Here is a 13,399-nt window from a genome sequence, read left to right on the forward strand (position 1 = left end):
GTTTCTTTCTTAAAGTCGGTCGCTGTGCTTGTTTTTTATTCCTTTCTTTTTCTTTTCATAAAAAAAAAAAAAAAAAAAAAAATATATTTTTCTTTTTTTGTTCGGCCGTCGAGCTTTGGGCCTAGGCCTAGGCTCCTTCGTTCGACACGGACTTTATTTTTTCCATGTCCCGGCCTCTTACCGGGTTTAAACGTTGTCGACAGTGTAATCGGGTGATTTCTGTCACCGATCCCCACTGCCGTTGTTTACAGTGCCTGGGTTCTTCTCATTCTCCAGAAGATTGTCATCGCTGCTTCACCCTTACTCCACGGGCCTTTCGACGACGTTGTGCTCAATTTTTTCAACTTTTCGGCATGGAGCAATCTTCGGATCCGGCCTCGACCGTAGCGGCTGCTCCGGTCTCGAAGGCTTCCACTCCGACGACCTCGACACCTGTGGTCTCGAAGGCCTCGACCCAGACTCCGGCTGGAGTTTCGGTCTCGAAGGCCTCGACCTATTCTGCCTCGGTTGCCTCGAAGACGACGCCATCCACGAAGTCTTCTACGGGGGGTAAGTCTCCGAGTTCCCTTTCAGGTGCCGTATCCAAGAAGCCACCAGAGTCCTCGGCACGTCCACCTTCGAAGCGTACCTCCAAGATAAGGGAATACTCACCTTCGAGGTCGCCCTCTTCGGAGCGTACTGCTGCACCTACGAGGTCAGAATCTTCTGTCTCGGTGCCGATGCTAGAGGACATGTTGAAATCTATACTCACAACTCAGATTTCCTCCTTGGTAGCTCAATTGGTCCCGTCCTCGACCTTGCCTCGGACTGATCAGCCTGTCATTCAACCAGAGCTTCCAGTCTCCCGAGGCCGATCCCGGACACCGAAGAACATTTCTTCATCAGAGTCTTCTCCGGGCTCACCTCCTCCGAAGCATCGATCGAAGCATTCAAGACCTGTTCCTTCTAAGCTTCGGAGGGAGTCTTCGAATTTGGATACCGAGGCTTCTTTACCTTGTTTTTCGAAGTCAAAGTCGAAGCATGGATCTCGACGAGCCTCGACTCGAAGCCCTTCTCGATCCAGAACACCGTCGAAGCCAGTCCGTCGAGACAGTCCTACACATACCTCGACTCATTCTGTAACACGTACACCTGCTACTTCTCCTTCCAGGAGTTTGAAAAGAAAGCATTCTCTTACTCCAACTCACAGTGCAGCTTCTTCGGTCACTCTGCGTCTGGAATCAGACCTTTCACCATATTCTAGAGAGGCTTCTCCATCCTACTCAGTTCAACATAAATCTCGCAGTGGTTCTCCTGAGGAAACATCTGATCCAAAATCAATTTCTTTTGCCAAATTTATCTTTGACATGGGCCAAGCTCTCAAGATAGACCTTCATTCAGACTCAAAATATACTCCTGAATACTTAGCGGATATGGAGCTTCCCCATCCTCCAAAAGAGTCACTCAGATTACCTATGACTCCTGTTCTACAGCAGACCTTCACTCGCAATATGGAAACTCCTTATTCTATCACTGCTATCCCATCCAAATTAGAATCTCGTTATAGAACGGTCCCCTGTAAAGGATATGAAAAGTCTCAACTTTCTCATCAATCTCTAGTTGTAGAATCATCATTGAAGAAAGCACATCCCTCCAAAATCTATGCTTCGGTTCCTCCTGGTAGGGAAGGCCGTACCATGGATAAGTTTGGACGTCGTTTATACCAGAACTCTATGATGGCAAATAGAGTTCTTAATTATAATTACATATTTACGTCCTACTTCAACCATTTTTTAAAGATTTTATCTTCATTTTACCCGGACATCTCTACCAATCGCCTATCAGAATTTAAAAATATCCTTAAGACTCTTTCTCAGTTGAGACTTTTCATGCTACAAGCTTCCTATGATGCCTTTGAACTCTCGTCTAGAGTGTCGGCATTTGCAGTAGCCATGCGTAGATTAGCATGGTTACGGATAGTGGACATGGATCCTAACCTTCAGGATAGATTGGCTAATCTTCCTTGTCAAGGAAATGAATTATTCGATGACTCTATTGAGGCAGCTACAAAGCGTCTTTCAGAACATGAGCGCTCTTTTGCTTCCCTCATTCGTCCAAAACCTAAACCTGTACCAACTAGAGGTTTCAAACAAACTCCACGTCGCTATCCGCAGAAAACAACTCCTGCTTTTTCTAGACCTCCTGCTCGTCGGCCTCCTCCACAACAAAGGCAACAAAAATCTCAGACTCCTGCTGCCACCAAGCCTGCTCAGTCTTTTTGACAATCTCGACCTGAGCATTCAAATTTCTCTGTTTCCAAATTCTCCCCTCCCCATAGGAGGTCGCCTGTCCACTTTTTATCACCAATGGGAGCTCATTACTTCAGACCTCTGGGTACTTACCATCATACGAGAGGGATACTCTCTTCGACTCCTTCAGGCACCTCCAGATCGCCATCCAAGAGAGTGTCTTTCAAATCAGTCGCATTTTCCCCTTCTTCTTCAAAAAGCTCGAGCTCTTCTTCTCCTGCGAGCAGTGGAGGAAGTTCCTCTTCCACAAAGGAACTTGGGATTTTATTCCCGTTATTTTCTAGTTCCCAAAAAGACGGGGGATTTGCGACCGATTTTGGATCTCAGAGCTCTCAACAAATATATAGTCAAAGAGAAATTTCGAATGCTCACTCTGCCAACTCTATATTCCTTGATGGATCAAGGGGATTGGATGTGCTCTCTCGATCTCAAAGAGGCCTATACTCATATCCCTATTCATCCAGACTTTCGCAAGTATCTCAGATTCCAGGTAGGAAATCTTCATCTTCAGTACAGAGTTCTCCCCTTCGGACTGGCTTCTTCTCCCAGAGTTTTCACCAAATGCCTAGTGGTTGTAGCTGCAGCTCTTCGCAACCAAGGTCTTCAAGTATTTCCATACCTAGACGACTGGCTCATCAAGGCTCCCTCTTTTTCAGGGGTTATTGCAGCGACCCAACAGACTATTCTTTTTCTGCAAAGTTTGGGATTTCACATCAATTTTCCCAAATCTCAGCTGACTCCTTCTCAGTCCCTCCAGTTCATAGGAGCTACTCTGGACACTATCAATCTGAGAGCATATCTTCCACAACCACGTCAGGATGCACTCCTTCAACTGTCCCACCAATTCTGCCAACTTTCCTCTGTTCCAGCAAGGAAAATGATGGTTCTGCTTGGTCACATGGCTTCTACAGTTCATGTGGTTCCCTTTGCCAGACTTCACCTTCGCATTCCTCAATGGACACTGGCATCTCAATGGCAACAATCAGTGGATCCACCAACTCGACTAATTTCCATCACGCCTTCATTAAAGAAGTCTCTCCGCTGGTGGATGCTCTCTTTGAATCTTTCAAGAGGTTTACTGTTTTATCCTCTTCCTCATCAGAAGGTCCTCACAACCGACTCGTCAATGTATGCATGGGGAGCTCATGTGGACGGTCTTTGCACTCAAGGGCTCTGGACCCAAGCGGACCGGTGGTGTTCTATAAATCTGTTGGAACTCAGAGCGATATTCTATGCTCTCAAAGCTTTTCAGCATCTACTTCACGACATGGTGATTCTAGTACGTACCGACAACCAAGTAGCCATGTATTATGTCAACAAACAGGGAGGGACGGGATCTCACTCCCTCTGTCAAGAGGCTCTGAAATTGTGGCAATGGGCGATTCTTCACAACATCTTCCTCAGAGCGGTTTATATTCAGGGTCAACAAAATTGTTTGGCGGACAAATTGAGTCGTCTTCTACAACCTCACGAATGGACAATCAATTCTCCTACTCTTCGCCAAATTTTTGCTCGATGGGGGACTCCACAGATAGATCTGTTTGCGTCACCTCTCAACTTCAAACTGCCTCAATTTTGCTCTCGCATCCATACTCCTCAGCGTCTCGAAGCGGATGCGTTTCTACTGGACTGGAGGAATCAATTCCTTTATGCTTTTCCTCCGTTTCCTCTGATTCTCAAGACTCTAGTCAAGTTGAAATCAGACCGGGCCACCATGATTCTGATAGCTCCTCGGTGGCCCAGGCAACCTTGGTTCTCCCTTCTACTTCAACTCAGCACCAGGGAGCCTCTTCTTCTGCCAATATTTCCTTCTCTTCTCACGCAGAATCAAGGATCTTTGCTTCATCCCAATCTACAGTCTCTACATTTGACAGCTTGGTACCTTTCTATATAACAGACTTTTCTCAATTTTCTCCGTCTGTTCAAGATATTTTACTTGCTTCCAGAAAACCATCAACTAGACAATGTTATGGTCAAAAGTGGACAAGATTCTCTGCTTGGTGTTCTACACGTAATTTACTTCCCAGATCTGCTTCCTTGACATCAATTCTGGACTATTTACTTCATTTATCACAATCTGGACTTCAGACTACATCTATCCGAGTCCACCTTAGTGCTATAGCTGCTTTTCATCAGCCTTTGGATGGAAAATCCCTTTCTGCACATCCTATGATTTCTCGTTTTATGAAAGGACTTCTCAATCTCCATCCTCCTATTAAACCACCTCCTGTGATTTGGGATCTCAACGTTGTTTTAGCTCAAGTTATGAAATCTCCTTTTGAACCACTTGACAAAGCTCATCTCAAGTATCTCACTTGGAAAACTGTTTTCCTGATCGCCCTCACTTCTGCTCGACGTGTCAGTGAGTTACAAGCGCTAGTGGCTGATCCACCTTTCACAGTTTTTCACCATGACAAGGTTGTTCTACGTACTCATCCTAAATTCTTACCTAAAGTTGTTTCAGAATTTCATATCAATCAGTCTATTGTTTTGCCTGTATTTTTTCCAAAGCCTCATTCTCATCCAGGAGAGGCGGCTCTTCATACATTGGACTGTAAACGTGCTTTGGCTTTCTACCTTCAACGCACTCAACTTCACAGAACATCTCCTCAACTTTTCATATCTTTTGATCCGAACAGGTTGGGACGTCCTATATCAAAACGCACAATCTCCAACTGGATGGCTGCTTGCATTTCATTCTGCTATGCTCAGGCTGGTCTTTCCTTGCAAGGTCGAGTGACGGGCCACAAAGTTAGAGCTATGGCGGCGTCTGTAGCTTTCCTCCGATCAACTCCTATTGAGGAAATCTGCAAGGCTGCCACTTGGTCCTCGGTTCATACTTTCACCTCTCATTATTGTTTGGATACCTTATCCAGGAGGGATGGCCATTTTGGCCAATCTGTTTTGCAAAATCTTTTTTCGTAATATGCCAACTTCCCTCCATCCCTTTCTATTTAGCTTGGAGGTCACCCATGTGTGGGAATATGCTGCCTGCTTGTCCTGGGATAAAGCACAGTTACTTACCGTAACAGTTGTTATCCATGGACAGCAGGCAGATATTCCCACAACCCTCCCACCTCCCCTGGTTGGCTTCTTGGCTAGGTATCTGAACTGAGGATCCTCTCAGGAGATGCGCCCCCTAGTTCGGGCGGGAAGGCACGTGCGCAGGCGCGGTGCAGTGCTCGAAAGTTCGAGATCTTCAAGCAAGTTTGCTTTCGAGGCTGTCCGCTGCGGGGCTCCGTCGGTGACGTCACCCATGTGTGGGAATATCTGCCTGCTGTCCCTGGATAACAACTGTTACGGTAAGTAACTGTGCTTTCTGTAACAATGCCTTAAAAGGGGTGAATTTTCCTTTGATTTCTTCTTTCCTCAGTGCTCTGGTGGTACCACTCTAGCTTTATATATATAGTATTTGTTAATGATTTCTTTCATGGTGGAAGGTCGCAGAAAGCTGTTAATCTTCTCAGGCTAAGGAAAGAAAATGTTTGCTTTATCAGATCATTGTAAGAAGAGATCTATAGCTTTTCTTTGGTTGGAACTCCTTACTTCTTGGCCAATGTTAGGGGGGTACAAATAGGTTGATTGCCCTGGATCTTCATGCCTCAGGTGGCCCATAAACTTGCCTGAAGTAGAAGAAAGTGCAGTCTTCAGTTGGCTTTAGAACTCTCTCCCAAATTTTTGCCATGGTCTCCAGAATGCCTAACTTTTCCATGAAATATTTCTGAACCAAATGTAGCACTTGTATTTAAAGAGGATATTAAACTGAAAACAATCTTGCACTGGGTGTTAAAAGGTGAGGAATGTGGAATAAAAATATTCTACCCTATCTGTTGCTGATTAACTGATTGATAAGAGTTGAAATCAACTTACATGTCTGCTGATAGATAAGTCAAGCTGTAGAATCCTTTTTTCTATTTTATTTTAAGGGATCCAGTTAGTAAGCAAGATTTATTTTTCTGGTCTGATTTATTGAATTTTGAGATATCCTAGTAATGAGATTAAGACTGTAACCATATATACTCAAACATAAACCGAGATTTTTGGGCCAAAAAAATGGCCCAGAAATGAGTATCTCAGTTTTAATTTTGAGCTACCACCCGAACACCAGCACAGCTATCTTGTCTTTCTCCTATTCCCTGAACACTGGTGCCGCTATCTTGTCTTCCTCCTATTCCCTGAACACTGGTGCCGCTATCTTGTCTTCCTCCAATTCCCTGAACACTGGCGCCGCTATCTTGTCCTCCTTCTGGTCCTTGAAGACTGGCCCTGCTATCTTGTCCTCCTCCTGCTTCTCATTGAACACTGGCGCCCCTGTTTTGTCCTTCTCCTGATCCCTGTTGCAATCCGGCGCCCCTGTTTTGTCCTCCTCCTGCTCCCCGTTGAACACCGGCACCCCCTGTCTTGTCCTCCTCCTGCTCCCTGTTGAACACCGGCGCCACTATCCTGCATACATGCTTCCATCCCCAGGTAAGCCCCACAGCCTCACCCGAGAGGCTGGAAAGCCGTTCACTGATTGGGCAGGCCCCCCTGGAGCCACTATCCACTAACCGCCAACTCCCTAGCCGACTTCTTCAACTCCAAAATACTGAAACTAAGATCTTCGATAACTGCCCCTGCCAATCCCCACGGGGACTTTCCAACCCTCCAAGACAACAACAGTTCCAAACCAGACCCGGGGTCCAGAGCAGACCTAAACTGGGATCAATTCACTACTATCGATTGGCAATCCTTCAACAAATTCTATAACAAATATACCAACTCCTTCTGTAGACTAGACACCTGCCCCCCTAACGTTATGAAAACGGCTCCAATCCACTTCAAAGCAAATATGCTGGCATGGGTTAACCTCCTACTATCTACCGGAAGCTTCCCAGCAAAACAAGGCCACATCTCGATCACCCCAATCATAAAAAACACAAAAGAACCACCCAATATCCCGTCCAACTACAGACCGATCGCAAGCATCCCGCTATTCACCAAAATAGCAGAAGGGCTGGTTAATGCCGAACTTACCACATACCTTGATAAATTCAATATCCTAAATGACAATCAATCAGGCTTTCGCTCCGACCACAGCACCGAAACCATTATAGCCTCTCTCCTAGACCACCTTCACACACTCTTCAGCCAAAGCTCCAGCGCCTTGATTGTACAACTAGACCTGAGCAGTGCATTCGACCTGGTCGACCACAACATTCTCCTTGACTGCCTCGCCTACATAGGCATCTCGGGCCAGGTCCTTAACTGGTTCCACGGGTTCTTACGGAACAGATCATACAGGGTATTCAAAAATGACGCCTTCTCATATAGCTGGGAGAACTCCTGCGGCGTGCCACAGGGCTCCCCCCTGTCTCCCACCCTGTTCAACGTCTACCTCGCCTCCCTAGGAAACCTTCTGCAAAACCTCAAGCTCAAATTTTTTATCTACGCAGATGACATCACTATAGTCATCCCGCTAACCAGTTTCACATCAGAGCTCCTTACCTCCCTCTCAAGCATACTCAATCAGATAGAACACTGGATGTTATCATACAGACTAAAACTGAACCCGGATAAAACAAAATTCTTCCTAGCAACCCCCAAAGATAAAATCAAAGACACCACAATTCAAGTAAAAGGATCCGTTTTCCCCCTTGAACAAAACCTAAAAATACTGGGCGTCACACTAGACAAACATCTATCCCTTGACAAACACACGGACAATACCGTCAGAAAAAGTATCTCGGTGCTTTGGAAACTCCGCACCATAAAAAAATACTTTGACGACACTTCATTCCGCCTGCTAGTACAATCCTCCATCCTTAGCATATTGGACTACTGCAATATCATTTACTTAAGCTCCACAAAAAAAAACATCAGGAGACTCAAAATGATCCAGAACACTGCTGTCTGCCTCATATTCGGCCTGAAAAAATGGGAACACATCACCCCTTTCTACCACAAACTCCATTGGCTGCCATTAGAATCCAGAGTCCTATTCAAATTCGCCTGCTTCTGCTATAAAACAGTATTTGGTTTATCCCCAAGCTACATCATCCCTCACTTTGCCCTGAATCACAGCATCAAGGACTCCCGCAGAATCCAACTCTTCGCCTACCCCTCCCTTAAACTTTGCCACTCTAAAAAATTCCTCGACAAAACCCTTGCCTTCCAAGCCACTAAGCTAAACCCATGGTTATCCCAAATGGCCCTCAAGGCCCCCAACTACCTCGGCTTTAGAAAACTACTCAAAACCCGCCTGTTCCAAGACCAGGATCCCAACGCCCCTTCTATCTAACAACCCCTCTCCCCTCTACATCCTTCCCTCACCCCCCCTGGCAACTTTGATCAATCTGTTATTGAACCCCTTATAACCCCGCTCAACTAATGTAAACCACTTGTAACCTTGTTTAATTGATGTGAACCGCCTAGAACTCTTCCGGGTATGGCGGTATACAAAAATAAAGTTATTATTATTATTATATATGCCCCTTGGAGCTTCTATCCTCCATATACCCCCTCCAGCATCACGATTACTCTTTGGTACCGCTGCTGATCTGCTGTATGCTGATCCAGTTTGGGGCCTTGAGCATTTGTACTTGCTCAGGTCCTACTGGCTTCTGCCTCCTCTGAGATTCTCAGAGAAGGCTGGAGCATACGAAGTCAGCAGCAGTTTTCTTCAGTACTGAACGGTATGTGCGATCCTTGCTGGGGGGGAGGGGATAAGAAAGGGATCTGTATAGCATCAAGCTGATCTTCTAGATCTGCTGAATTTTTTACTTTAAGCAACTTAATTATAAGAGAGTCTTTTCTTGGTCGGAAGTCGACTAATGAGCAGCAACACTAATATCCTCTTGCACTGGTGGAGAAATAGTCAAGCAATATCTTTAGCTGAGGCTTTTAAATCTTGGTTGTTTGTTACACAGTCATTACAGAAACCTGTTATCAAGTTCACCGGATCTCTCTAAATAGTGTCGCATCATAAACTATTTAAGGATCTACTGCACAGGTTTTTTTCACTAACAATTTTAAGAAGCTTGACAATTTACATTTTGCTTTTGCTTGTTCTTCCCTTGTAAGATTTATATACCCTCACCCTCCCTGAGAAAGCTGGTGAAGTTAGAGGAGTTTTCAAGTACTGTATGGGGTGGAAGATTGCATTGTCAGGCAAGGGACAGAGAGCTAGATTCTAAAAAATGTGCATTAAAAACTGATGGGCTGCTTTCAAAGCTGTTATAGTAGAGATTTTAAAAAAAGCAAGTCATTCTCCAAAAATCGATCATGCAAATAAGGTTGGTGGAGAGTAGCGAAGATTTTCTAAATTTGCATGTGTCTATCACTGGTGATAGCGATGGGCATATACATAGAATAAACGCATAAACCCCCCAAAACCCCATCAAGCCGCTGGTTGGGCAACTTTCCACCCGATAGCGGGAGAGATGCCCACTCTCTCCCATCACCAAGCAAACCCTCCCCCCAAACACTCCCCGCCGGCAGTGGGAGAAATGCCCAATCACTCCTGCCACCAAGTAACACCCCCTGAATACCTTAGCGGCGAGAGAGATGCCCACTCTCTCCCGCCACCATGCAACCCCCCCAGTGACTCTGATGACCCCCGCCATCTCCCCCTTACTTAGATAGCTGAGGCCTTAGGTATCTGGGCCAGTTAGAGCCTTATGCTCCTCTGCCATTCAATCATCCTGCATCAGTGATTCTAATGACCCCCACCATCTCCCCCTTACTTAGATGGCTGGAGACTTAGGCATCTAGACTAATCAGAGCCTTAGGCTCCTCTCCGATTCATGGAGGGGGGTAGCTAAGGCTCTGATTGTCCCAGGTGCATAAGACCCCTCCCATAGGAGGAGGAACCAGGGAGGGGAAGGCCTGCCATTTTGAAGAGGCGGACCAGCTGGCTGGAGGGAGTAGGCACCCCTCTGGCAAGCCATGTGTAAATAAGGTAAGGGGGATAGGGTGGGGTCGTCGGAAGCACGGGAGTGGGGGGAGGTTGCGTGGTGGTGGGAGAGAATGGGAATCTCTCCTGCCGATCTTCTTTTTGTTTTTGTTTTCTTATTATTATTTTACTTTGCGTGGGGTGGGGGGTGGGGTTCTGAGCAGTCAAACCTTACTTTCCTATCAGTGCCTAAGCCAATCAGAAAGTAAGGCAACGACGGCTCAGACCTGTCGGTAAATTATGGCTGCAGTCCAATAAATTATGGCTGCAAATGTGGCACAACGAGGTTAGAGAATCGCTCGGAGTGATCATTTTAACATTAATGACCTTGTACTACATTTGCATGGCAGTATCGGGCAGATTTTAGTTCTGAGAATCTGCCCCAAGTGTATTTAATGTATATACATACTGTATATAATTAAGGTGGTTTTCACACTGCTTTATTTTTTGAGATGACATATTTTGTGGATGTTAGGGTTTTTTTGTTGTTTTTTTTAAGAGTCAAGCAGTGATTAGAAATAATTATATGGTGTGTTGCTTGCTGCTGTGGCTTTGTTTGAGCTTGGCTTGTGAAGTAGGCTGGCTCACCAGGATCATCCAAATGTCTAATCTCAGTTTATATTTGAGCCCACCTTTTTTCCTCCTCTTTTTTGGAGAAAAGGCTCACCTCGGTTTATATGCAGATTGGTTTATGTTTGCATATATAAGGTACTTTAAATTAATGCAACTTCTTGAGTTTTAGGAAGAGGAAAGCATTTATAGCATGGCCTTTTATTAATCTGGTCATTAAAATCTAAAGTTGGAACTGTAGTTAGGGGTCCTTTTACTAAGTTGGGTTAGTAATGTGTCCCTAATGCATCTTAAAATAGCAAACTAGAAGATGTGGTCAGGTATCTTGCAGTAAGTTCCATGTTAGCATGTGCTAATCCACATGCAAAAAAATGTGGGATTTTTTTTTTTTTTTTGGCGGGAGGATAGGGGGCATATCAGAGGGCATTCCTATGCTACAATAATGCATTAACTGGTTAGTGCAGAATTATCATCTGAGCCTATACTGCCTGCAAAATTGGTGGTGGTAAGTGCTCACATAGTAATATTTAGTAATGGCTGCGTGCTAATGGCCACAGTGTATAGGCATTTTACAGCTGTAGGAAATATGGCCTCAGCATGTGGAAAAAATCCATGCAAGGGTGTGGTAAGGCTACTTTTTGTTGCACCTCAGCAAAAGAGCCCCTTAAGTATGTGGAAATTTCCATGGTGTGCTGTAGTTTTTCCTTCTTCTCTTACAAGGGCTAAGCCACACACTGGGTACTCTTCTAAACTAGAAGCTGTTGCTACACTACTTATATTTTTGGAGAATCAGTTCAAACTGAGATTTCATCTCTAGGTTTATTCCAAATATTTCTATTTTCTTTCCCCCTTAGTTTGCTACTCATTCCAAACACTTGCAGGAGCAACAAGCTCCATGATTAGATTTCGGCTTTAGAGGTGCATCAGATACAGTATATTATCAAAAGAGACAGTGGTAAACATTTTATTCCAAGGAATGATAACTAGTAATTCAGTTTTCTGTAGAAAATTCTGTGGAACACTGCTTGGAGAAAAAAGGGTTAGGGGATTTGGGCAACTGCCTATTTGATCTACTAATTACAGCAGACACTCAGTTAACTGGCATCCATGGGGATTGGTAGATGCTGGATAAATGTAGTTTCTGGTTGCTTGAGAGTTACTTAACAGAGATTTCGGCAGTTGGAACCCAAGCACAGTACCGGGTAAAGCTTTGGATTCTCGCCCAGAAATAGCTAAGAAGAAAAAAAAAAAAAAAAATTTAAATTGAATCAGGTTGGGCAGACTGGATGGACCATTTGGGTCTTTATCTGCCGTCATCTACTATGTTACTATGTTACTATAAAAATAGGCCTAACTAATACTTTACTTCATACTATGCCATACCATAAACTGTTCCAGACAAACTACTGGATGTGATAGGCAAAGCATGGGCATACTTGGGTGTGGTGTGCCAAGTTTACACACAAATTTCTGCCAGAAATTTATTTTATTTTCATTTTTATATAAGTATTATAGTATTTCTTTGATTCTTTTTTCTTTTTTTTTTCCTGGTTGCTTGAGTTCCGGTTAATAGAGAGAGAGTCTACTGTATATGGATTTAAACAACCATTCAAAAAATTATGAAAAATTTTGTTTTATCCTAGGACAAGCGGACATCATTCTCACAGATGGGTGATGTCATCCACAGAACCCATTACGGACAGTCTAAAAGTATAGTATCACTTTTAACTCTTGAAAAGTCTTAAAATGACTCATACCGTACATGAGCGAGTGCCTTCCTACCCGATGTCGACTCGTTGGACCATCAGTTTGTAGTCTTCTGCAGAGCTAAACAGTTGTGTTTTCGAGTGTCTCCAAACATGCAATTTTTTTGCCTTCCCATACTTTTTTCATTTCATTTACTTAATTTTTTTTTTCCTTCCTTAAAATTATAGAATTTTAATTTATTTTCAGTTCAGGACCTTCAGGCTCTTCTCAGCCTCTCAACAGACCGTCTGTATCGATCGGTTTTCAGGGTCTTGTTTATGCCCCTCCACATCAACAAGCAAGGGGGCATGGGTTCTCGACCCCTATGTCAGGAAACGACTCAAATCTGGAATTGGGCCATTCCACAAAACATCTTCTTCAAGGCAGTATATCTGGCAGGCAATCAGAATGTACAGGCTGACAAATTAAGAAGATACGTTCAACCTCACGAGTAGTCCTTGAACATGAAGGACAGTTCAACGAATCTCAGCATGGAGAATCCCTCAGATAAATCTGTTTGCAACTCCCTAAAATAAAAAGCTTCCACAGATTTGTTCCAAGTTACACTTGCCACATCATCTAGAATCTGATGCCTTCCTGATAGATTGGAGGTTGCCTGACTCTATCATCATCGTTGGACCCTAATCCCTCAAACGGGAGCCAGCTACAATGATTCTCATTACTCTGAGATGGCCAAGACAGCCCTAGTTCCCTCTTCTACTTTAAATCAGAGCAAGGTCCCTACTTCACTCCAATCTACGTTCGTTAGCTTTAACAGCCTGGTACTTTTCTCCCACAGACTAAATGATATTCATCTTTCCGCTCCAGTTTCAGCTATTATTGATGCTGCCAGTAAACCTTCCAG

At 44.3% G+C, this 13,399-nt stretch overlaps 1 protein-coding gene across 5 annotated transcripts in view; it reads left to right on the plus strand.

Moving 5' to 3' along the window:
- The window catches only part of PPP1R13B (protein phosphatase 1 regulatory subunit 13B), a 199,805-nt gene that overhangs the window by 26,064 nt on the left and 160,342 nt on the right, over positions 1-13,399 (plus strand). The window lies entirely within an intron of this gene.

The sequence above is a fragment of the Geotrypetes seraphini genome, chromosome 7 (assembly GCF_902459505.1).
Source record: "Geotrypetes seraphini chromosome 7, aGeoSer1.1, whole genome shotgun sequence".
Lineage (NCBI taxonomy): Eukaryota > Metazoa > Chordata > Amphibia > Gymnophiona > Dermophiidae > Geotrypetes > Geotrypetes seraphini.